At 36.0% G+C, this 23,512-nt stretch overlaps 1 pseudogene; it reads left to right on the plus strand.

The window, feature by feature from the left end:
• Nucleotides 1-327: 327 nt before the first annotated feature.
• On the plus strand, nucleotides 328-12,146 carry LOC101082257 (annotated as a pseudogene).
• Nucleotides 12,147-23,512: the final 11,366 nt, after the last annotated feature.

The raw sequence follows: 23,512 nt of genomic DNA on the forward strand, positions 1-23,512 counted from the left end.
AATCACAGGATAATCTGCCTTCTCTTCCCTATTTCTTTGTTTTGATACTTAAAAGACAGTGTTTTGGAAATACTCCATTTTTAAATTATGATTTTAAAAAGAATTTAACACAGAAAACGAAAATGTTTTAAAGTGTTGGTTGGCCATGCATATTATTAGAAATAGATAATAAATGAAGTTGTTGTGATAAAATACTTGCTTGCATCAGATGTACAAATACAAAGGGCTTAAAATAAACAAAACAAGGAGAACAAATTCATCTTCACCAAGTTGGATTCACCAGGCAAATGAGCAAGGCTACAAAGGCCTCACCTCTCACTCCCAACCATGCCTCCAAGGAGCATTTGTGAAAGTCAGGCCACCTCTCAGGACGTAAGTATCCTCCTCTGTAACAGGAATAATACTGAACTATGCAAGTATCAAATTCATTCGAGCCCTAAGTTTATAGTTCACGTAACAGTCTAGCTAGGAAAAACTTATTTCTTTTGTTTTCTTCTCTTTAAATTAGGGGTGGCAATTAGTCCCAAATAAATAACAAATTTTAAAAACTGTATTGCTCTGAGCAAGTACATTAAAAACAGACTCACCTCTTCAGTGAAATGATTGGTCCCAAAGTGAATCTTATAATAAAAACCAAATACATATATCCTGTTAAAGTTATTGCGCACTGTAAGAATGATAAAGAATAGATGTATCATAATTTTTAAAACCCTGCATAAGTTGTTATTATTGTTGTTTGTTAACATTTATGGGTAATTTTTTTTCCTGGTAAGCTATCAAACGCTATTTTAAAATATTGTCTTGTTTTTTCCCCTGTCTCTGTCTCCCACACACATGTGCTTTTTGTTTCCTCCATTATGTCAACTTCAAAATAATTATGCAAAAAGATCTAAACTGAAATTACAGTCAAGGTCTGCTTACAACCCCAGAAAATACTCCAATTGCTAAATTTAGATATCCAGGTAACTTCAGTAAAGGGTGCTCACCAGGAACCAAGTTGCTTAAATATTTATTAGGGATGTAACGTCACCATTATATAAATATAAGCATTGTCTCAAAGCAATATATCTTAAATATGTTTCATGAAAACCATTAAGCTATTTTATCATCTAAACAGATACATGAACATTCTGTTTAATTTTTCTTTCAAAATAGCTTATCTCTTTGTGGACTCTAAGGCCAGAAATAATTACTAATGTGTCTCACATAAAGAGGCTTTTCAAATATAAATATTAGTCATAGACCTTTTTATTACAAGATGTTAAAATATGCAAAATAGATGACTTCAAAATCCACACTGACCACCACTGATTTGTACTATGTCAATTCATGTTGGCCAACATCGTTATGCTGAAAGCAGTAAACCTGGTCATAGAATTCACCCTGCCATTATGACTAGGGAAAAAACAAAACTCTCCATCCTAGAAAAATCTCTCTCAACTTAGCATTAGATTTGCTATTATGAACATTTTTAGAAAGCTACGCTTAACAAGTATTTTGAATGACCGTTGACAGTAAGCCAAACACGCTAGCAACTTGAAAGTCACATTGGTGGCTATCACCCCAATGTAGAAAAGAATTTAATTGAAGATTGCATCATTCTTAATGCATTAAGATCCAAATATAGTATTGATTTACTTTTACAGGTGAATGATGGATATTTCCAGAAATTATTTATATCATCATCCCAGATTTTCATCATTTCTTTATGGATTCCATATTTAGCAATTATCATGCCAGTGACGAAGACAAGTTTCAGCCCTTTTTTCCACTCCTCACTGAATGAATCTTGTGAGGCAGGTTTGTCTCTCTTTCTTTGTGATCCCTCCAGGTCAATCATAAGAGAGGTGCATGTTCTCACTGGTAAAGAATGTAACAGGCAGGGCCTCCGTCTGCTGCCCTCCCCAGAGTATGTGCAACATGTTCAAATGTTCTCACAGTTCATTGCAGTGCAGCCCACTTCCTTCAGAATTTTTCTGAATTATTTCTCCAAAACGCATTGAAAAATTGGAAGAAAATACATGAAGACGGAACATGTGGTTTCCCTTGCTTATAGATCATAAAAGGTTTTTATTTTTTAAGACTTCAGTCACATTAGTTTTTAAATTATTATTTTTAGGATAAACATTTTAAAGTACCATGAAGAATGATCTCTGGAAGGATCAGTAGAAGCAAGGGACTAAATCCTTATTCTCTTATATCCGTGCAGAATATATGTCTGCCATGACTTTTCAGAGGTCAGCAGAAACTCTGGTCAGGCAAGAAGTAAGTGTGTGCTAAGGGAAGCAAGTTTAAGAACAGAGAAATATCAAGAAATGGACACAGAAATGTAAGACAGAGAAGGAAAAGAGAGCAGAAAAGGTGATACTCTCAAAAATATTCATGATATCCTGGATATTAAATTTAGTCACCAATTTAAGTATTAACACAAATATAAAGGTGATGATACTAGACACGAAGTGAATGGTTAAAATTACGGCTTCATGATATGAAACAAGGGAACATTACAACCACTATTTAATAAAAGTATTGTTTGTTTGTTTGTTTGTTCTCAGAGTCCAGCAACTTTCACTTTTCACTTTTTCAATATATTTTAAAATTATGAAATGGGATGAAAAGAGCCTCTAAATTTCTGATCTCCTTCAGTTTGGCTGTGTGCTAATGAATGTTACATAAGAAAAATTTTTTATCACACAAAAAACTTTATCTACATAAAATATATTATTAGAAATTCTATTTTTTTAACGTAGGACTTATTCTAACTTTTGTGAAATGCTCTGATACACAGTGCCCCCCAATGATGAAGATGTGCTAAAGACAGACATTTATTTATTCAATTTCTAAAGTTATCAGAACTCATAAACAAAATCAGCCATGGCTTATTATTAAAATTCCATGAGCTACATATTCAAGATATGTCACAAACTACTAGATTGTGGTCGTATTTCTTGTCATCCATCATTCCAGAAAGTGAAGTAAGAAGGTTCCTGCTAAATTAAAATCCAAAGAGATTTTGGAATTTTTGTGTAAATATGTTGTCCCCATAAGTACAAAAATAAAATCATAAACGTGTGCTTTGGGAATTAAGCTTTTAGAGTAACTACACAAAACTTGTTCCAGAAGATAACAGGTTCTAATAGCTACATTAAAGTTAAGCCTAAATATGTCCGCATGATGATTATCCTTATACAGCCTTAGAATGAGTACAAAGACTGCACAAAGAAAACTGTCTTTTGATTTCAACCCACAACCAGCTTGGCGATAATATCCTATCCGAAGCAAAGAGGGATTAGATTTAAACAAAGTTGTTATTCTTATCTCAAATTTGCTACTTGACTGAAAACCTATGGAAGGAAACAACTCTATCTAAATCACCACTCCACCTGTAGCTACTGGCAAGGTGCTCAATAAATTTTTTCTAGTATATTCACTCATTTTAATTGAAATCATACTTAATAAAATTGGCTCTATGATAGGTAATAGTGATACCAAAAAAGGCAAAATATGGATCTCAGCATAATTTTAGTTATTTTGGCCTCCATTTCCATATCTGAATAAAAAAGATACTGGACTGAATTATTTTTAATGTTCTTCCCCACCTTTAAATGTTATGATTCTACTACCCTAATTATTAATTATTTAGCTGTTAAAAAATTCAAGGCCACATTATTATCAGCTTTAAATGATCTCTGTTAATGGTAAAAAAGTAGTACAGGGTAGTGGTTTAAAAGCATGGAAATTGAGGTCAGACAGCCTTGAATTTAATCAAGAGAGAGTAATCACACAGTAATTTAAAAAGGGGAAATTTAATATAATGAACTATTAACTACAATGAGGGATTGGAATAAGAAGATATTGGCTAGTAAAAAGTAAAGAGACCTCTAAAAATTATAGGAACAACAGGTATAAGGAGCAATAACTACCCTTATTGCTGAGAGAGAACACTATCCCCCATCCCCCAGGGCTGAGATACAGACCTCATAGTAGAGGGTGTAGCTGTGACCCACTGAATGGCACAGAATTTGCTGTGATGCTTAGCTGGCAGAAATTGCTGGAAACGAGCTCTAAAACTTGGGTGAAAGCTATTCACAGAGAGGTGCCTCTCACTACCAAACCACCCAAGTGGTAGCCTTTGTCTACTAGGTGCTGCTGGCTGCCATGACCTGCAGGAGCCCGATGCTGAAGACTCTACCCACCACACGGAAGTTGGCTGCTGGAGGGGCAAATGCCCACCAGAGGAGTTTCAGAAGCTGAGCAGTAAAGAAGCTATCCATGCCATGGGATCAAACACTCCAAAACCAGAAAACAAAACCCTTTCTACCTACATTTTCTCGCCATCGCTCTTTAGCAACAAAACTTAACATTGTGTCAGTTGGCAAAAGGCCCAGATCCATTTTCACAGAGCAGGCAAAAAGGTCAATTAGAGCTGATAGGCAACAGATAGACAAAGGAGTACAGCCCACTCCTTTGACTCTGGACTTCCTTGCCCCTGGCTTTTAGCTTCCATACAACAACAAAACAACCTCATATAGCAAAACAACTTTATGTAACAATGTACCATTATCCTTCTTAAAAGAGAAGGTTTTATTCTTTTCCCCCAAATGAGAAATAGTCTGACAAGTCATTGCATCCATTACTAGCTATATTAATTGTTCCTCAAATTCAGTAACAGTCCCACTGTTACCTGAAGTCAAAATTGTAAATGTAACCACCAATAGTAGGTGTCTAATTAACATAAAGAGAAAGCAAGAGTCGAAGAAAGTGGTTAGCATACAAACGAACACACACACTCACGTACACCTGTCCAAAAAATCTTGTGAAGCTTCTATAGTCCTCATTTCTGTAACTGGTCATTTTAATTAATTAATGCTTTTAATTGATATCTTTGGCTTCCTTCTTCCATTACCCATTGGTCATTACCTCTACCATCAGCCAGAACCTCAATTAGCCAGGGTTTGAGCGACTCAAATCTTCACTGCCAAAGAGTCCGAGTCGTCAATTGTCCCATTCTTACCTTTCGTAAGTTGCTCGACCTTTCCAAACTCTTGTTACTTCCTTCATAAAATGGCAACAGAGGTACTAGTTCTCACTTCAAAACTTTCTGATGAGGACTAAATAAGTTAATACATAAGGAATTCTTCGTACATAGTAGGAATTATTATGAAAGTCTTTGTTAAGTCTTTATAATTATTATAAAAGTCTTCCTCTTTTAATAAAAGTATTAGGGCACACATTAGAAGAGTTGTATGTGTGGCAATATTTTCCTTTGGACTTCCAAAATAATTTTAAAGAATTACATTTACAGATACTTTCATCATGGTTCCTATTTTTCAGTATGATCTGAAAATTGTAGGGTAAATGTTGTATCTCTGAAAGGTGAAATCTTTCCAGGTTAAGATGGAGCACAATTTCACTTTTTCTTTATGTATATCTATGGTACTCAAATTTGTTACTACAAGTATGTATGATTTTTGTCCTAGCCCTGTGTCTGCAAATTTCCAAAATGTAATACCTGGAGGAAATCACTTAACCTACCTGGAGTTATTTTCTAATCTACAAAATAAGGGATGTAGAATAGATGTCTTCTAAATTTCTTCCATCTTTAACATATATGATTCTATTTTACAACTTCAGAGCTCTGTTCAGGTATACTTCACATATAGTGAACAAATGAAACTTTAGTTTATGTAAAGTTTATGTGAAGTCCACTCTTTGGACTAAGATAATATCAGTTCAAGTGCTACCATTTACCAGATATATAAGTTTGAGTGATCTGCTTGTTTTGGGGGCCTAAGTTTCCTCATCAGTAAAATAGAAAAAAACTAAGACCTCATGCACATTAACATGTGGTAAGAGTTCAACTAATTGTAGCTATGCTATGTTTTCAGATTAAAGTCTGCATTGATTCTAAGACATATTATCATTAAGTTATCATCCATGAAGAAAGAAAAATAAACAAAAGAAGGGATGGGGCACCTGGGTGGCTCAGTCACTTAAGCGTCCAACTCTCGGTTTCTGCTCAGGTCATGATCTCATGGTACGTGGGTTTAAGCCCCAAGTCAGGCTCCGTGCTGACAATGTGAAGCCTGCTCGGGATTCTCTCTCTACCTCTCTCTGCCCTTCTCCTGTTCGCTCTTTCTGTCTCTCAAAAATTAAATTAAAAAAATTTTAAATTAAATAAAGGAAGGGAAAGAGGAAGGAGAGGAGGGATGAAAGAAAGAAAGGAGGAAGACAGGGAGAGTTTCCAATTAAATTACTAGTAGATGTGTTCCAATATCAGAGATGGATATCCCAATGTATGTGTTTGTGGTGGAAGGGTGGGGTTAATTTTTAAATTAGTAAAATAAGGCATTACTGTTATTATTATCTTCTGCACATATACCGCTCTGGTTGAAAAAGCAACAATCATTTTTCAATTCTCAATTCCAACAATTAAAATATTAAATCAATACTGTAAAATGTGGGAAATGTGTGTCCTTTCCAGAAGGGTAGGGTCAGTGTGTTCTATGATGAATTAATTATTGAAAGATAGGCTGTTGGCTGATTGAAATACAGTAGCAAGCTAAAAGAGAATCCCTCTTCATATAGCAGCAGATAGCCTGGAAAGGGGGGAAAAAAAAGTATTCATGTAATTTGTGAAGATAGAGTAAAGATAGGAAATATTTGCAAAATAAAAATGGAGGACAAAACTGCACTTTTTTCTCTTAAAATAGAATATTAAATCTTAAAAATGTGGACATTTTTAAGTACCTATTCTGGAAAATTTTACATGTGCAGAATGTAAAAAAGTATCTTACATTGAATCAATGCAAAGCAAATGATTCAGTAACTAGAGCAAGGTGCTTCTAGGATTAGAATAAGAAGCCTAAAGCATTAGAAAGAAAGAAGCATTTAAAAAGAAAGTTAAAACATCGATCCTCTCCAAAGAAAGAAGCATGATAATGAAAGTTAAAACATCCATTTCCAATATACCCATTGATTTACGAATCTACTGTAGTCTTCAAGAATCTAGGGTTTTGATTCTTGAATCAGACAAATAAAATATATGAAAGAAAATAGATTTGCTAGTCCAAACACAAAGAGGGGTGGAAGGTGATTCCATAGAACAAGCTTCTAATCTGGAAACAAAAATGATTTGCTTTAAGTCATCTCACTCAAGAACAAGCAAACATTCTTTAACTAGATAATAGTGGCCATGGTAACACTGGGCTAGCAACAGAGCCAGAAGGCATTTAGTAATCTTTTATTTACTCAAAAGTATACCTTGTATGTCTAAGGCGGAAAAATAATGTATTCATTTTTCTTCTATCTTGTATAACTTGTTTTGTTTTCATTTAAAGCTATTATAGGATAGGCATTTTGATCAGTGTTTTTCACAATAAAGCAAGTCATTGATAACATGTAAGTGATAAATAGATTAATGAGACTTCTAAAGGTAATTTTGCCAACTCTTTTCCCTACAGAGTTTCATAGGCAGAGGGATGTCAGCATGAAATTGTACGCACTTCTATAGAAAGGAATTCTCCATTTCAAGTAGTCCATTGGTATTTATACATGTAGGCAAATGCTTTGCTTGTGTTCCATTAAAATTGGAAACAAAATATGCAATATACTCTGTCTTCTGGTCCCATGGAGATCAACCTCTTAAGGAAATACTCTGTTAGGTATGAAGTTTCGGATTTCATTGGTGACCTTGTAACAACATAGATTATTTAGCAATATTTTTCCAACATTTCATTTTGAAAGAAGAAAAAAATTCAGAGTATATATGCTATATAATGTAGTTAAATGAAAATAAATATCTTTTTTTTTTTTTTTTAACCTCAGAAGATAACTTGACCTATAATGGCTACCGTGTTTTGTTTTGTTTTGTTTTTCTATTCTTCTTTCTTTGCATCTCTATGCCTGATAAATTTTCAATCCCTAACCTTTCTGGACTCTTGTTTCCCCTCTACCTACATGTTTAATATTGACTAAACACTTAAAATTTGTTGTTGATTAAAAAGGAAAATAGGGGGATAGAATGCCTTATTTGTATAACTAATAATGCATAAGAGTTACACAAATATTATCTAACATATGCTTATTATCTTAAAACAAAATTATATTAGAAAGGAAATAAAACTTCAGAGGGTGAAGAAAAAGAGGTATTTCTGAGTAGATATTGTGGGAGAGTAACCTCAGGAGCACAGATTCAATTAATGTACTCCCCTAAGTTAGAAAATACAGAACTAGAATTTGGAATGTGAGTGATGAGAGTTATAATCCTTTGTTAATAATGATCTTATCCATAGAAAAAGAAGTAAGGCCTATAAGATAAAATAATAACAATACATTTCTAGTACTGAGTACAGTAAAAGCAAAAGCAGAAAGATATAATTCTAGAATAAACCAATCCTAACAAATGCCAATTTATGAAGAGTAGATACATGAAAACACCCAGGGAGAGAATTTATACAATTCCAAATTTCCATTCCCACTATAGGATTTGGTATCCAATCTGCCCACAGAAGGATCTTTCAGTACCTTGATTTTTACTTACAAAGAAACCTACTTAGGGGCTCTTGGGTGGCTCAGTCGGTTGAGTGTCTGACTTGATTTCGGCTCAGGTCATGATCCCAGGGTTGTGAGATCAAGTCCTATGCCAGACTCCATGTTCAGTGTGGAGCCTGCTTGAGACTCTCTCTCTCCCTCTGCCCCTCTCCTCCACTCGTTCTCTCTCTCTCCAATAAAGGAAAAGGAAAACAAAAGAAAGAAACATACTTAGAATTTTCTGGTTAAACTTTGTGAATCTAACATATACATTTATTTCTGATCCATCCAAACTCAAAAAAAATTATAGTAATTAAAAAAGGGTGGGCTCACAAAGTGTAAAATGAAAGAAAGAAAGAAAGAAAGAAAGAAAGAAAGAAAGAAAGAAAGAAAAAGGAAGGAAGGAAGGAAGGAAGGAAGGAAGGAAGGAAGGAAGGAAGGAAGAAAAAACAAAGAAAGGAGGGAGCAGGGAATGAAGGAAGAAAAGAGAGAGAAAGAGAAAGGAAGGAAGAAAAACTGGAGCACTGTAGAAAAGAGACGTTAAATAATTTTGGAAACTAGAAGCCAACTAGGCAGTTATTACTAATTTAGGAGACCTGAATGGAGATGTTTATGTGTGTGTGAGAGAAGAGGGATTAACAGCAAGAATGTAGCTGTTTCACACCACAGGAGCCTGAAGAATTGAAGGGATCAGTTACTTCAGTGAAGATGCAAGGCAGAGCAGAATGCAAGATAAGTGGCTAAGTCTTTAAAAAGAGCTGCTATATTTTCTTGTATCCCAAGCAGCCAAGTAATTATCTCTCTCCTACCTCTGCTAAAGATAAAGGGTTTAGTCTCTGGAAAAGCTGAACAATGGAGGATCTTATCTAAGGATATAAAGCATAGGTGAGGGAAGAGGTAAGTAATGTACTAAAAATAGAATTTGAGTGGTAACTTATTTACTAAACACTGAGTCCACCAGTCCCTTGACTATCCTGGTGCCTGTAATACTAACATCCATATCTAAATCCCCCAAGCAGGAAAAAGAAGGAAAAACTAGATTAAAAAAAAAAAAAAAAAATCCTGGCGTGCCTGGGTGGCTCAGTCAGTTGAGCGTCCAGTTTGACCTCAGGTCATGATCTCTCAGTCTGTGGGTTCGAGCCCCACGTTGGGCTCTGTGCTGACAGCTCAGAGCCTGGAGCCTGCTTTGGATTCTGTGTCTCCTTCTCTCTCTGCCCCTCCCCTGTTCATGCTCTGTCTCTTTATCTCTCTGTCTCTCAACAATAAATAAATGTTAAAAAAAAAATTTTTTTTTTAAATCCTATCCAGACCAACAATGGGAGAGCCCCTCAAACAAAACAAAAAGCCTGAATTCTCCCCTGGGTAAAATTCATCAGTAAACCAGCCCCACCTGAGAAAACGGGGCTCCAATAAAGCTCTTAGTGCCTCATTCTTTTTTTTTTTTTTTTTTGATTTATTTTTGAGAGAGAGAGAGGGAGTGCAAACGAGAGAGGGACAGAGAAAGAGGGAGACACAGAATCTGAAGCAGGCTCCCGGGTCCGAGCTGTCAGCACAGAGCCTGAAACAGAGCTTGAACTCAGGAACTGGGAGATCATGACCTGAGCCGAAGTCAGACACTCAACCCACTGAGCCACCCAGGCTCCCTTATTGCTTCATTCTGAATATAAATGAGAGGCCAAGGACCACAAGCCAGTTGTAGAAAGTCTCTGGTAAAAAACATGAAAATTAAAACATACAGAAAAACAACAACAGAGACAAGTGAATTTAAGGAATAAAAGTTTTAAAATATTTTATTGTCCTTAAAGAAATGAGAGAAGCATTTACCTATGGCCCCAAATCAGAATGCTACCATAAAAGGGGGTTATTTCAGATAACAAGAAGAAAAAAAGTCTTAGCAAATTAAAGTATAGTAAATTAAAAATAAAATAAATATTGAAAAATAAAGTTGAGGATATTTCTCAGAAAATAAAACAAAAAAAGAGCAAAGAAAAATAGGAGAGAAAATATGAGAAAAAAAAAGATTGATTCAGTAAATCCGACATTTATATAATAAGAGTTCCAGATAAAGAAAGCAGAGAAAATGAGAGGGAAAATTATCAAAGAAATAAATTAAAACAAGGAAAATTCCCCTAATTTAACTGGTATACATGGATCTCCACATTGAAAAGAGCTTAAAGTACCCAACAGAAACGAATTGAAAAACAAAATAACTCACACCAAAGCCCATCACTGCAAAATTTCATCATCTGAATAGTGAGGGAAGATCCTGAAACTTTGCGGGTAAAAGGGAGACAAAATTCACAGGCATAGGTCTGGGCATAAAAGTACCATCAGCCTTCTCAGTAGCAATGCTGAAAGTAATAAAACAAATGTAAAAATGCTTTTAAAATCCTGAGTCTTGATTTGCTACCTAAAAATTTAAGTCTAGGGGCACCTTAGTGGCTCAGTCAAACGACCGACTCTTGATCTCGGCTTAGGTCATGATGTCACAGTTGGTGAGATAGAGCCCCGAGTTGGGTTCTGCGCTGACTGCACAGAGCCTGCTTGGGATTCTCTCTCTCTCTCTCTCTCTCTCTCTCTCTCTGTGCCCCTCCCTGCTTGTGTTCTCTCGCTTTCTCTCTCAAAATAAATAAACATTTTTAAAAAAATAAATAAATAAAAATTTAAGTCTAAACTACCAACTATGAGAATATAAAAAAAATTCTAATATAGGTGTTCTCAAAAACTTTTCTCCTTCCATATAATTACTGAAAGTTGCTGGGGAATGGTCTCCAGCAAAACAAGGGAGTAAATAAACAAGGAAGGTGTGATATATCTCCAAGTTCTAGAGCAGCCACAGTTCCTAGTTCCAAAGAAGATGAGGAGGCTGGATGATTAACTGATGAAGAGTTTATCCAGAAGGTATGGTTAATGTAGAGTATCATTGGAGGGGCTACAACACAAGTCATTCCACAGCACTGTCACCAGAGAAATGTAACATTTTACACCTCCTGAGCTGTGCTGAGGTTGGGGTGTGGGAGAGGTGCCATCATCAGAGTTGGCATCCTCCACAACAAGGGCCAAAAGGTTAAGGTTAAGAGCCCGAGAGCCAGGACACCGACTCACGGCTGTTGGTCAGGCTGTACAGTTTTCTTCCCAAACAAACCAACTCCACCTTCAACCAAGTTGTGCTGAAGAGGTGGTTCATGAGTCGCACCAAACCAGCTGCTTCTGTCCCTTTCCTGGATGATCTGGAGGATGAAGCATCCTGACCAGGAAGACAAAAAAAGCTGTGGGTGCAGGAACTGTAACGAGTGACCTCAGTGTACAGGAGGTACCCAAACTGAAAAGAGTGCATGCTGCACCATAAGCAGCTATGTGCGGAAACTTCATCCTCAAGGTGGGGGCAAGATCCTCACCTTCAACCGGCTGGCCCTGGACTCCCCCAACCGCTATGGCACTGTCCTGCTCTCTGCTCCTCTGAAAGGCGAGACGTGTACAGGCATTCTTACAAGGCCGGAGGAACCCTGTGCAGCCACACTACACCCTACGTGCACTCCAAGGGCCAGAAGTTTGAGCTCACCAGTGTTCAATGGGCTCACCGTGGTTACAAAAACTACCCCTTTGTTATTTAAAAGATTTTGGATGCAAAAAAGTTAATTAATTAAAAATTTGAAAATGGATTAATGAGTCCTTTTTATTTTGCACACAAAGCCATCAGAGATCTTACCTGCGGACACCTCGGGAATTGCAATATAGATATACATGGCTCCAGACACTTGGTGGGAAACAAACGTGAGAAAAACTATTAGGGAGAAACACTTATTTACAGACTGGAGTTTCTGGTAGGGTTCCACATGGTAAAGCATGGCTTCCGTAGTGGTACTAAGAAAGCAGCAGGAACATCACAGGGATGGGAGAGGGCAATTAGGTACCAGGGGTCCCTGCAGGTATTGGCTGGGGACCTTGAGCTGTCCCTACCCACACCAAGAATCCCACCTTACAAACACTGTTACCTCTGCTGCCTTCAGAAAGAGCACTCCCTGGCCCCTCTTTGACACATCATGAGCCAAGTTACTGTCATGAACATATTTTTTTTTTTTTAGTTTATTTATTTTGAGAGAGAGAGGAAGAGTGAGCAAGGGAAGGGGCAGAGAGAGAGGAGAGAGCAAGAATCTCAAGCAGGCTCTGCACCACCAGCATGGAGCCCAATGTATGGTTTAAACCCACGAACCGTGAGATCATGACCTGAGCTGAAGTCGGACGTTTAACCGACTGATCCACCCAGGCGCCCCTGCCATGAACACATCTGACTGAGCCATCCTAGCTCACACATTTGTGTCCTGGATAAAAGAATGTCAGTGAAAATGAGAATCTAGCCTTTTCAGCTACTGTACAGTAAGTCAATCATTACTTTCTTGCATTGTCCATAAGAATGAGGATTTCCTTTATCACAGAAAATGCTTCAGATGCTAGGCGTGCAACAAATGTCCTTTGTAAATGAAGTCCATGAAGTAATGGATCCAGCACAGGAGAGAGGTGAAGAGAATTTTCTGGAAAACAACAAGAAGGGTGAGGATGATGGATATATGTCCAACCTCAGAGAAAAACCAGGCAAACTGAAGCAGATGAGGTAAGACTTGAAGTTCTGGCAGGAATTTTCCAAAATTCCTATGACAATAAATAGCTTATTTGACAAATTTGACTTCGTGGAAACTAGGACTGAGAAGTGAAGATTATGGGAATAATTTAGGCCAAGACTGTAAGAAAACTAAATAACAAAATAATAAAGGGCAATTAACTCCACAAAACACCAGCCAAAAAGTTGTACAAGAAAGGAAATTTAGCAGAAAGTCTTAACTTGGTTCTGAATTAAACAGTATATGCATAACTATGATAGTTTAAAACTCTGAATACAGATTTCAATTTACATGTTGAAAACTGGGTTTGTTTGATGGGAAGAGTAGACATGTATCTGTGAGAGGGACCTCAGAGTATGAGAGGGATTTAAAAGCGCTAAATCTTCAGTTTCTATAGAAGGAATACACAGTACACAATATCTAAAATTTAGAAAGATATTCAAAATAAGTTATTTTGGAACCGGGCTAACCACCAGAGAAGACACTTGATGGCATCCACTTGGAGAGCAGAGAACCGTGGGGGGAAGGGACAGACAGGAGACTGCAGTTTAACACCTTCTATTATTGCCTTTTGATTTACTTTTAATTGATTTTTGATTTTTAAAGCATTTCTAAGAATTACTTTGAGAGAACGGCACACTTAATCTGTAAAAAAATAAAAATCTGTAACTATGGAGAGTGTAGTACTTACTGCTGATGACATTACAAATTACATTATTTAAAAAACTATATGTCAAAACATAGCAAAAACTATAAAGATTTTTATATGCTTTGATTCAGTAATTTCATTCATGATAATTTATCATAAGGAAACAATTCAAAATAGCAAAATACTGTTCATTATAGTGTTATCTATAATAGCAACAAATATAAAATATATGTCTAAGAAGAAAGGATTTATGAATTATGGTAAGCTTAAGGACATAAAGGATTTGTAATTAAAATTTGTAATTATAAGTGCCATGTAGAAACATAGGAAATTGTGTGTGATATATAGCCAAATTAAAAATCATATGTACAATGCAATGGCTACTATTTAAAACTATGTTGCACATGGGGAAAGAACAGAAAGGATAAGTAAAGCAAGACTAAAAAGCAAAATTAAAATAAAGTAGATATGCAAATTAAAAAAAAAAACAACAGATTGTTTAGCCACCACTATAAAGACAATGTGCAAACTGGGCAGTGTTTGCAATACTTTAGGGAAAAAAAGCTGTCATCCATATGTGAGTTTTTGCCACGTGACAAAACACCCCAAAATTTAGCAATTTAAGACAAGAAAAAATTAGCTCATGGTTCTGAGATTGTTATTTTGGGGGTTTTGGTTCTTTTGCTTTTTGCTGGGTTCATTCATGTTGCCGAGTCTAAGACAGGCTAAGCAATGATGGCTCATCTCTGCTGCATATGGACTTTCATTCTCCAACAAGATCTTCAAGACTGGTCCACGTGGTAGCTAACTAAGTAGGATTCAAAGAAACTGAGAGAAGCATGCAAAATCTTTCGAGGTCTCAACTTGGAACTGGTACAAGGTCACTTCTGCTGCATTCTATTGACCAAAACAGGTCCCAAGCCTAACCTTCATACAAACCAAGTGGGGAAATGGATGCTAACTTTAGAGAAGGAGAGAAACGTGTCCATTTAGAAATGGACACAACCGTTGCAACCAGCCATAACTCTTAATACATGAAAAAGGTTTTTTTTTAAAGAGAGAAAACAAAAAGCCAACAACTTTCCATAAAAATAGCTTGACGATATGATCGTATAGCTCACTGAAAAGTAAACAGAAAACCCATTAAACATGAAAAACTAATGTCATAATAAGATAAATCCAAATCAAACTATATGGGGATACCATCATTTTGTTTATCAGTGTAGTAAAATTCCAAAAGGTCAAGAATATACTCTGTTGGTGAAGCTGTGAAGAAAAGAGCATTTCCATACATTATAGGTGAAAATGCAGAATAGTGGAAAAGAATTTGCCACTATACAGCCAAGTTGAATATGCATTTATTCTTTGACCCAGAAATCTCACTTCTAAGAATCTATCCCAAAAATACAACGGCAGGGGTGCCTGGGTGGCTCAGCCAGTTGAGTGTCTGGCTCTTGATTTAAGTTCACGTCATAATCTCACGGTTTGTGAGATGGAGCCCCATGTCAGGCTCTGTGCTGAGTGTGGAGCCTGCTTGGGATTCTCTCTCTTCTTTCTCTATCCCTCCCCCTGCTCTGCCTCTCTCTCTCTTTCTGTCTCTCTCAATAAATAAATAAACATTTAAGAAAAATATAATGGCAAAAATATGGGCAAAATTATGCACAAGGCTATTTATTAAAGCACAATTTGTAACAACTAAAGATCAGAAGCAAACACATGGTAATTAATAGGGAACTAGCTGAATAAATGAGAGTAAATCCACATAATGGAATATAATGCAACTGTTAAAAAAAAGAGAGAGAGAATGCTATAGGCAGTTATATCTCCAGGATTTAATGTTAAGTGGAAAAAAAAGTCATGCTAACATGTATCTAACAAGTCATATGAATATATATTTGTTTAGTTTCAAAAGAGAATGAGAGGATAAATCATACAATTAGTAAAATCTTTGTCTATGAAGGAGAGAGGAACATGGTTGGGGAACCCATGATAGAAGTTAGACTTCCCTTGAATTACTTGCTTTGTAGATGTATTTTGAACCCATTAAACATTATATAATTATAAGGTAAAAAGATATTAAAATAAAAAAACTGCAATCTTCAAAATTCAGAAGTAAAACCAAACTTACCATATATTTACTTAGTTTCTGACTTACCTAACAAAGAAAAATAATTTCAATTAATGAGAAACAGAGACCTACCTGCCCTTCCTGAGTGGAATTACCTTAAAAGAGTAATCTTTTAAAAGGGAATCTTTACTTTTTTAGCAAAAAGAGCTGCAGATAAAACAAGCAGACAAACACTTATATATATAAATGGTTAAAGCAACTATTTATAAATGTTAAATACATAAAAAGGAAACACAAAATTAAGAAATCAATGCAGTTAATTAGAATTCCATAATGAAATCTTATTATAAACTCACGATTTACTTTCTCTTAGAAAATGATATTTGGGGCACCTGGGTGGCTCAGTCAGTTAAGCATCTGACTCTTCAGCTCAGGTCATGATCTCACCAGTTCAAGCCCCTCATTGGGCTCTGCACTAACAGTACAGAACCTGCTTGGGATTCTCTCCCTCCCTCTCTCTCTGCCCCTCCCCCAGTCTCTCTCTCTCTCTCAAAATAAGTAAACTTAAAAAAAATGATATTCATAAGCTTGTCAACTAAAAACAGAGAAAGGCCGAGAAACAACAAGCAACCACTGGTTAAAACCAATAAGCAAACAGAAAAGACCCTAGCTTGCTTTCCTTCTTTTCTTTCTCTTTTTTCTTTTTTTTTTTTTTTTTTTTTTTTTGTCAATCACAAAATACCTTTTTGTGATTTGAAGCAATGGTTAGTTCCAGGTTTGGCAAAGGACATGTTAAAGATGATCCTGATCATCAGTTCATACCTGATAGCTAAGAACCTATCAAAGACAACTTTGATAAGATTATTTTGGGAATGATTCCCAAAAAACGGGGTTATATCCAATGGATGGAGGGGCAAACTTGATAAGATCTGAGACAAAGATGGACAATGTGTGTATCAACAAAGATGAAAACTTCAGTGGATTGATGATAATCAAACAGGTTAAAAATTCACAGTTCAGGGGCTCTTGGGTGGCTCAGTGGGTTAAGCATCTGACTCTTGATTTCAGCTCAGGTCATGATCTAGAGCCCCTCATGGGGTTTGGTGCTGACAATGAGGGACCTACTTGAGACTTTCTGTCTCCTTCTCCCTCTGGCCCTCCTCCCACCCAATAAGTAAACTTTAATAAAATAAATTCAAAAAATCCACAAGTTCAAAATGATATTTAAAATAAATTAGTCACTTTGGATGATGGTAGATAACTACTTCATTACTTAGAAAGTGGTAAATAAAGGGAAAAAAACAAGCATTTAGCCTGTCTGTCTCATAAAAAAAAAAAATACTCAATTTAACAAAATACTTGACTGCTAATCTCAAGACAGAGGGAAACCAAACATTTTGTGTCTCCAGATGAAAGATACAACACCACATCAAAGTGTTTTTACCCAAAGCAACAAGTCTGAATCAGATCAAGATATATAAAATCTGGTTTTCAACAAACAAATTGCAAGAACAAAAATTAGTAGGAGAGGTAAACTACAGATTAGAAGATACTAAGAAGACATATCAAAATACATGCAATGCATTCACTTTATTTGGATACTGATTTAAACAAAAAGTTGTAACCAAGCTTTTATACAATTGGGAAAATTTGAACACAGACTGGGTAATACTAATAGGGTATTTCTCATCTTTTTTTCGATATGATAATATTGTGGTATGTTTAAAAGGGAATCTTTACTTTTTTAGCAATATATGCTTATGTGTTTACAGATAAAAATATATAATATCTAATTTTTTTTCAAAACAGTGCTATTTTGAGTTATAAGAGTAGGTAGTGATGCAGCAAGGTCACAGTCAAGAACAAGATCAAGTTAACGTATCATTTGTAAGATGCATTTACCCATCCCCAAAGGGAACAAATGCTGGTAATGTTTTGTAAATTTTCTTCTCAAAATATATCCTATGAAGAAATGATTGAAATGAAATTTAGGGGGCACCTGGGTGGCTCAGTTAAGAGTCTAACTTTGGCTCAGGTCATGATTCTGTGGTTTATGAGTTCAAGCCCTGCTTTGAACTTATGAGTTCTTATGAGTCCTTATGAGTTCTGCGCTGACAGAGCCCCTCTCTGCTCCTGCTCTCTCTCTCTCTTTCTCTCCTTCTCCCTCAAAAACAAATAAACATTAAAAAATTTTAAAAAGAAATGTAGGATTGTTTTTCATTCAGTATATTAAAAATCAATGGTATAAACCAAAGAGAATTTTTGATGCATTATATCTCATTCAATTAACAATTCAAACTAAGTAAAATTTTGTCTCTCTTATTCCATTGTTCCTGCCTTTTTTATTCACTTTTTCTTTTTTCTTTTTTTTTTTTTTGCATTTACTCTCTAGGTTTATATTTTATCCTCTACTCTTTTATCATATTATTTACTTTTCTGTTCCTCACTTCTTTCTTTATCAGATAAACTTACCTATAAGGGAACTCCATTGTGGAAGTGCTTTATGAATGTCTAAGGTGAGCACAAACTTCAAAAAGTTGGAACTGTTAGCTGTAAAACTCCAGTGTAACCGTATCTTGCTGTATAGTTTTTCCATAGTTATCTACTGATGTATGTATGAAGATTTAATCACAACAGTAACACCAGAGTTCTCACATGGTCCAACTGTTAAATAACTCAGCATAATAAATTTAGCTGTTTTCACATGAACCACTGATGCGCAAAAATAATTTCCTGCTAATCAGTAATAATGACTATATACCCAGTGAGTCACCGTTACACTTTAAGAAGAAGACTGTGCTAATGCGTGAATAATTATTGACCTGATTAAGTGTCCAATCTTGCTCTTGGAAAAAAAAAGTGCACATCATTTAACAATTCAGCTCTATATTGTCTGTGCGATAAAAGCAGGAGGTAATTTGGATAACTAATGCACCAGCTCAATTCCGTGAGGCAGTTCCCAAAAGTAGATGATTTCCATCTCCCTTAAACATTTCAGGAACTTACATTTTTCTCTGCCTTGTGTCCTTAATATGCTGTCAACTATTTTCTAATTTTTTTTTCCTTAGAGGCAAAGGGAAAAAAGAATTAGAGAAAATGAAGTAGATGATAGGGTTTTATCTATCTCTCAGTTAAGAGGGCTTGGGGTTCAGAGAAAGAGCTATTACTAGTTAGCACACAGAACATTTCTCTGCAAGGCCACTTTTTAATGCTGTTAGAAAAGCAGGCGTCTTTGGGGAATGAGAAATGCGCATGATTCCATATATTTAGCAAAGACCAAGTCAGCGTGGGATGAAGAGCTAAGAGCTACTATTTGTCAGGTGACAGTTGTCTTTGATCAAATGCTTACTTGCGCTCGTTTTCCCATTAAATACAAAGATTATCTCACATTAAGTACAAAGAGAGCAGTTTTGCTGTCCAGAAATGTCTTGACATTGTAAATCAGGTCAGCGGCGTAAAGCAGAAAAGGAGAGTGCAAGCTGGAAAGGATACAGTGCTCCTTCATTTATGAATGAGTGTGGTGAGATCATGAATGCTACATTATTCACAGCTGGATAAATATACTAGGTCAGAAAAACTTTCTGGAAAATTAAAATCAGAAATAGTCTGAATCCTGGGGCTTTTGGTTGGCTCCATCGGTTAAGCATCCAACTCTTGATTTCAGCTCAGGTCATGACCGTTCATGGGTTCTAGCCCTGTGCGTGGCTCTGCATTGACAGCACTGAGCAGGCTTGGGATTCTCTCTCTCTCTCTCTCTCTCTCTCTCTCTCTCCCCCCCTTTCTTTGCCCCTCACCTGCTCACACATGTGCACACTCTCACTTCCTCTCTCTCTCTCTCTCTCTCACAAAAATAAATACATAACCTTAAAAAATATAGTTTGAATCGTGCAGCAAATCTGTTGAGACACCACCATAAGACGACTCACTATATACCACTATTTAAACATTTTTGCTCTACTGAGAGAAGAGGAATTAGTCCACAATCAAGTTAAGGGATATGGACAGCAAAGCAATGTCTTTTTCTTCAAAAGAGGCATTTGCTACCCACAATGATACTGTTCATCACCCAAACTACATCAGAGCTAAACAAGATATAAAGTATCCCTGCAACTGTCATTTCAAAACAATTTCAGTGATCCTGATGAGTGATCCAAGGGCCTTTGAGGAATAACTGAAAACAGATTGCAACTCTGAGAAGGGCAGAATATTTTCACTGAATGCAGCATTTGGGCATAATAAAAAATAGAGAACAGAAAACCTTGAGCCGTCTCTTTTTTGGAGATGTTATTCTTGTATCAGTTTTGCCCACTTCCAACCATTTACTTTAATTTTAAGGAAAATGTGAAGCTACCTCAGAGGCACGTTGAAACAACAGAGTAATATTGAGTTTTGGTCTCATGAGGCAAGTATATCTATAAGTCTGCCCCTCAATATTAACTCCAGGCTTTAACCATTGAACTTTTCAACTTCTTATTTACTGAATGGTATTCTCTCGTCTTGTGCCATAAAAATATGGATTCCCCACTGTACTACACTAATGAGTCACTGAGAAGGATGCACCCACTTCAGACTATAAATAATACCTCTATATTATATCACCAAATAATAATTGTTCTTCATTCTCATGACTTTAGGTCATTAATAAAATGAGTATGTAATGATCATTATGCTCTATTTAGAAAGGTAAAGCAGTATATAATACACTTTAGAATGACTTCTATCCCAAATGGCTAAAATATAAAGCTGTAATGAATAAGGATAATTTGTGTTATCAAGAAAATTTACTGGCCAGAAACCATTTACATTCCATTATACTGTAGAAAGTACTGCTATAGCAGCATAATAATATTTATCAAAATGTTTATTTCAATATAGATTTTTCCAACTCTAAAGAGACTCAATATGTTATTTCTTTCTCTGAAATAGATTTATCCATATTTGACTGGATTTACATCAGGCAGAAGGATTCAGAAAGGTGCAGACAAAATGTTGATGAAAATAGTGTGATGTTTATGCCCACGGAGATAAAGTTTATGTTTCTCTTGGATTTATTCAGCAGGGCAGAATGGGTATTGTTTTTGAGTTGTGCAGATTCTAGCAGTTTTCCCCTACCTTGATTCTGAATTCCTCTCTTCAGGGATTTCACTTCAAGAGACCCGACATAGGTATCCTGCTCTCTTGCCCAGTTAAGCCTCTTGATTCACTATCCTTCATCTCATCTCTGAAATAAAAATCTATTCCCCTCACTGGCATTGCATTAACATTTTTATTTGTTTGAATTTGAGTCACTGACTTGATGAGATTTTCCCCCATGATGCTGCAGAGAAATAAGGGGGTTCTTTGTATCTCTCTTTCTGAAGGCCAGAGTAACTATGAGACTTCACTGCAATTACACTTTTGCAGGGGCTAGCCATGTTGAGTATATGGTCTAGAGCAGAGAAGAGGAGAAGTATGTTTGTGAAAAAAACCACTTCGATTGCATTTATGATTGTATAGAGTGGGGTATCTGCTTGTCCTCATAGGTCAAGATCTTTATAAAAAATTGAACACTTTGCTCTACCTACTTCCGGAAAAAAGTTTTGTGAAATTGAAAATCAAAGAAATAGTGACATTTACAATATGCTTTAGGGGCCCCTGGGTGGCTCTGTCAGTTAAGCATCTGACTCTTGATTTTCGCTCAGGTCATGATCTCAGTTCAACAGATCAGGCCCCACATCCTGCTCTGAGCTGACAGCGTGAGCCTAATAGAGATTCTCTCTCTCTCTCTCTCTCTCTCTCTCTCTCTCTCTCTGTCCCTCCCCCACTCATGCTCACATGCTCTCTCTCTCTCTCAAAACAAATAAATAAACATTTAAAAATATATGTTTTAAAAAAAAACTCACTAGAAAAACTGAATTGGTTAAATGAAAGGGAGAAAAATAAAAATATCATTCCAGAAAACCTAAGCTCAAGAAAATCCTACAGTGGAATGAGAACATCCCTGTCTACCAAAAGAAAGAAAAGGAAACAACCAGTTGTTTCATAATTCTGATCGTCAAACTTTAGAAAGTTCATCAAATTATTGGGAGAGACTAAGTTTCCTTATGTAGGAGATGTGAAAGGAAACAGTAGTTGACTAATTTATTCTCTGTACCAACACAGTTTGTTTTATTTTGTTTTTTTGAAAATCTGTAACTGGGACAGAGGGAAATATGAGAGGGTGTGTTTCTCAAATGTATACTGCTGACGAAGACAGAGATGTCTGACTTTTTGCTTTAATCTATATGACAATATTTCTTTAATATGAAGTATTGCTGAATATCTCTTTGGCTTCTGTAGTATTTTCCAGACTGTGTGTATTTTCTCCATAAAAAGCAAAATTAGCACAAAGATACAAATTAATGAGAATAAGTTCACTGATATAATAGCGAAAATTTTCTCTTTTTCTATCACAGGCTTTTGCCTTTGGTCATTGTGATTGGCACATCCAATTCTACAAGAAGAAAAAAGGAGATAAAAGTTAGGTTTATAACTTCAATGAGGCTCTCTTCAAAGATTTAGTGGGAAGAAGATTAGAAACATAGGCCTGGTTGAGCTTTACCATACCCTATAGATTTCTATTTTCCATTTTTTTCATAGCTTCCTACTATACAATTCATCAAATATTTATGGAACACCCACACATGATTGGCTCAGACAGTGTTAGGAGATAAGGGACTGAAAAGAAATATGTAGAACGGTTTCTTCCCTAGATAACCTTAAATTCGTGTTAGAGAAATAACACAGGGTGCTCTGGTGGCTCAATTGGTTAGGCATCTGACTCTTGATTTCGTCTCAGGTCATGATCTCATGGTTCATGAGATCAAGCCTTGAGTCAGGTTCCTTGCTGACAGTGCAGAGCCTGCTTGGGATTCTTATGCTTCCTCTCTCTCTCTCTGCCCCTCCCCAGCCCTCACACTCTCTTCCTGTCTCTCTCTCAAAATAAATAAATAACATTAAAAAAAAAAAGAAAAGAAAGAACACATAGAGATTTTTTCTTTTTACATAGGTAACTTTTAGACATCAAATGATCAAGGTCATGAGTGAAAAATACAAAAAGAAAAAATGAGATTAGAAAAGAATGGTCTATAGAAGACTTATAACTTGGACCAGACCTTTAAATAAAATTGGTAATCTAGGCCAGGGAAGCAACTTCAGCCAAAACAAGAAGAAAAAATAAGTCTGAGACTATTGTTGGAGATAGAGACCTGTGTATAAGAGAACTGGAGAGCTGACAACATGAGATAAACATGGATGATGACAATTAACAGTAAATAGAAGACTAATGATATACAGTGAGCAAAGAATGTAGTCTACATGTGTCCTGAGTTTCATAAAATTACATACTTTATAGTTAAATGACATCATGTAAATTTTTACACTATAAACTGAGACGTTGTTTTGTTTCCACATCTATGAGAGTCTGAGGAAATTGCAGAGGTAAATTTTATTTCCTCTCCACACTAACTGGCAGAGTGAGTCAGAAACCCTGGCAAGCTCTGAGGGCAAGACATGTTTTACTTTTGCTTGAAAACATTAGCAGCTATTAAAATAATTCTCTTCATTTCATCTGTTATACAATAGACAGGAAACGCATGGAAGAAAAACACACATACCCAGGATCCA

Source organism: Felis catus, chromosome C2 (assembly GCF_018350175.1).
Source record: "Felis catus isolate Fca126 chromosome C2, F.catus_Fca126_mat1.0, whole genome shotgun sequence".
Classification (NCBI taxonomy): domain Eukaryota; kingdom Metazoa; phylum Chordata; class Mammalia; order Carnivora; family Felidae; genus Felis; species Felis catus.